This window comes from Arachis ipaensis, chromosome B06, assembly GCF_000816755.2.
Source record: "Arachis ipaensis cultivar K30076 chromosome B06, Araip1.1, whole genome shotgun sequence".
Lineage (NCBI taxonomy): Eukaryota > Viridiplantae > Streptophyta > Magnoliopsida > Fabales > Fabaceae > Arachis > Arachis ipaensis.
In genome coordinates, this window is record NC_029790.2 from 86,348,249 (window position 1) to 86,352,256 (window position 4,008).

A 4,008-nucleotide genomic window follows, 5' to 3' on the forward strand; every position below is an offset into this window, starting at 1 on the left:
CTTATGGAACATAGAAAAGAGCTAGAACAAAACACCAAGTAAGATTTGAGCTTTAATTGTGTGGTTGCATATTTTCAACCACAAATTTTGTTCTTGTGTGCTATACTCCTTTGCAATTGTGATCTTAGATTTGCTTGAGTCTTTATGTCTATATTTGGTGTTTTGAATGCATTTAGTATGATTGAGGCCATTTTTAAAATTGAACTCACTAACTCATATGGCCAACCCTTATATTTACCTTTATAACCCACTTTTGAGCCTTTTTATCTCCCTTTTGTTCTAATTTTAAGCACATTATTCTCTCTAAGAGAAAAACCATTAATGTTCATGTATTGTATCTTTGATTAGCTTGGGTTGAGTAGTGTGTGTTATTCAAGTGTGGGAAAAATTTGTGAGAAAATATTGGTAGTTAGTTTTCTTTGGGTGTTCATTGAGAAAATTAGAAAAGATGGGTAAACACTCATGCATTCATTACTTACAACATATGCATCTCTTTTTGATGATAAAAGAAAAGAGAAATTTTGGTGTATATAAAAAAAAGAAAAAAAAAAGAAAAGAAAATAAAAAAAATGATAATAAGAATGTAAATAAAAAATGCATATGTGTGTGAATTAGAAAGAAGATGCATAAGTGAATGTGAGAAAAGAAATGAATGGGAAGTTAGGTTATTTTTCTTCGGTGTAAATAAGTTAATATAGGATTAGGTGGGATACTTGAGCTAATCAAATATCCAATCTTCTAGTCCACTTAACCATATTAATCCTACCCTTACCCTAACCCCATTACAACCCTCCAAAGACCTCATGATATTTGCATTCAAGCATCAAGAATTTGTTGATTGTTAGATGGCTAGCAAATCCTAGAAAACATGATTAAAGGAGAATTGAATGATTAAGCCCTAAACACTGAGCGATTAGAGCGTATACACATCCGGTGAGGGGTTCAATTGCTCAATTTTATGTTTCCATCTTTTATCTTGGTTTTCTTCCAAGTTATGGAATTGATTTTTGAAAAATTCAAATCAAATCTTTGGACATTGATCATTTTGCATTGATTCTTTGCCTTGGCCCTAAGGCGTGTTTTGGATTAATTGGAAATCTCTTATTTATTTTTGCCAAACTCCATAGGGAACCATAGTATAGATATAGATAGATAATATTTACTATAGTTGCATGCATGTAGGTAGTGCATTAAATAAGTTGCTTGCCCTTTTACCCTTCTCCTTTGATTGCGAATAGCATGAGGACATGCTATTGTTTAAGTGTGGGAGAATTGATGAATCCATATTTGACAATAAATTTTGGATTGAATTGAGTGGATTTCATCATATAGACCCACATTTATTCATCCAAATAGCATACTTTTGTGGTTTCTCTCTAAATTGTGCCTAATTGTGAAAACATACTAATTTGTGCTTATTTTAATCAATTTTATTTCACTTTTATTCCATTCGATATCTTGATGCTTTTGATGAGTAATTTCAGGTGTAATAGGTAGGAATGACTTGATAAGGGTGGAAGAGAAGCATGCAATTAGGAGAAAATATGAAGAAAGCAAAGGAGAAGCACACAGCCAAGTGTGCGTATGCAGAAGCTTCTGTGCATACGCACAAGAGGAAAATTTAGCATGTGTGCATACGCACACACCTGTGCATACGCACAAGTCCCTGTGCTTACGCACAAGTCCCTATGCGTGACTTCATTAAAAAGTCACGTGGCTCACGATTTGGGAGGCTTTTTGGCCCATTTCTGAAGGCTTTGGAGAATATAAGGAGGCTAGCAACACACATACTCATAACATACAATATACAATACACTTAGATAGTTTTTAGGATAGTTTTAGGTAGTATAGCTTAGGTTTTTTGCTCAATTTTTCTTAGGATGTAATTAGGGTTTATCTACAAGTTTGCTTTTTCCAATTTTGATCTTGGTCTCTAGCTTATTTCCATTGTAAGTATTTCTTAATTTTCTCTTTTATTATACTACTTGTTTTACACTCTCTTATATTTTAAGTCACCTTGTCAATACATATTTACTTTTGCAATTTTGAGTTTTAGTTAATGAATTTGATACTTTGTGGTTATTATATATTTGTTTGAGTTATTAGTGTTGATTTTGATCATTTGTGGTTCAGAGTGTTTATCATTTTCCTAATTTTGCCATGTTTTATGATTATGCCCACCATGTGTTTGATGAAATGCCAATTTTGATTATGGGGTAGATTTCCACCCCTTGACTTGGGAAAATGAGTATATGGAATACTAGAGTCATAATGTCCGACATTTAGTGATAATTTTTGGGTTGTTAGTTGTTATTGTTTCCACTAATGCTAGCTTTTTTACTAAGATAATTAGTAAGTTAGCTAGGAATTGTGGATTAATAACAATTATGCTCACTTGACTTACTCTTCGATGTTAAGGGTTGACTAGGTGAGATTAATCCATTATAATTAGCATAGTTGTGGTTATGACAAAGAAGGAATTCCATGACTCATCCCAAGTCAAGGTTCCATTTATGTTTTGAACCACTTTTCAATCACTTTAAAGCATTACTTGTCCATACTACATAGATAGTTCTTTTATTCCTTTATTAGTTTATTAGTTACAATTTTGAGTGTTCTTTAATTCCTTTAATTGTTTGCCTCATCATTGAAAACACCTTGCTTTTCACAACCAAAATTGTGCGCTCTTGGTCACTAGTTCCTAGGGAGAACGATCCGAGGTTTAATTACTCTTGGTTATTTTTAATTTGAATTTAAACTTTGATGTGAGGATCCATTGCCGGTTTGGACTATACTTACAACGGAAGAAATTCTATTTTGTCTTAATTTCCGAATCGGCATAAATCCTACACCATCATTCTAGCGTCCTGAAATCTTATATATTACATTACTGGGCACTGTTACCATACTGAAAATCTCCGATTCTCATTCCATACTTTGTTGTTGTTTTACAGATGCAGGTCACAACCTAGCTCGGTGAGTTGCTTGATGGTGACAGAGCGGAGGACCTTATTCCATTTTGTTGTCATTTTGGTTATTTTGTTTAGTTCTCTCATCACTTTTGTATTTATATTTGCCTTAGAGGCTTACTTGAGAGAGATATTTTGTATACGCTATTTTAACTTTCAAAACTCTGTATATCTGTATATACCAGTCGGCTTAAACTCCGCGGGCCGCAGCTAATTCTTTTTTAGAATTATACTCTTATATCTATATATGTTCTATTCTCTTGTATCTATACCTTGTACCTTACGCTTTAGCTTCGTGTGAATGTTTGCGATTCTGAAACTCTGTTTTTGAGCATAATTCTTCATTGGGCTTCTAGAACTATTATTTCTTTCTATATATAAATATTATATAAACCTTAAAATTGTTGNAACCAAACCTTCAACATATACCTAAAAAATTCACTTTCAGCACCCCTCAACCTATTTTAGGTGTCACGAATAACTAAATACCATACAAAGCGTCCATATTTACCTAGGGTTGTTGACATGATAAATTTCAACTTTAAACATAACACTAGTGATGTAACAAACTTTTCATGGCAATAGATTTATCCATAATTTAACCCTCCAAATTAAAACCTTCGCTTCGCAAAATTAAATTGTTCTAATGCTTATTACTTTATTTTTTTATTGGGTTGTCTTTCTTTTAGCTAAACTCATTCAAACAGTGTGTAATTTCTGCTTAACAAACAAATCAAAATTTTTTTTATAGTCTTTTCTTAAGACGGTCGCGTCTAAAATGTTCCAATAAAAATTTGAACATTAGTATTCCAGGTAAATATAATCCGATAAGATTATTAGATGATAAATCTAAAAGTTCATGTTAAAATGAGTATTATAAAATAATTTATAGATGGATTATGTTAAATTATAAAGATATAGAAAATGACTAAATTAAACACCTTATATTTATAAAGCACATATGTAGAATAATAATTATTTAGTAGCAAAAATATTTTAAATAACTAATATATGCTTAAAATAATAATTAGACACCACC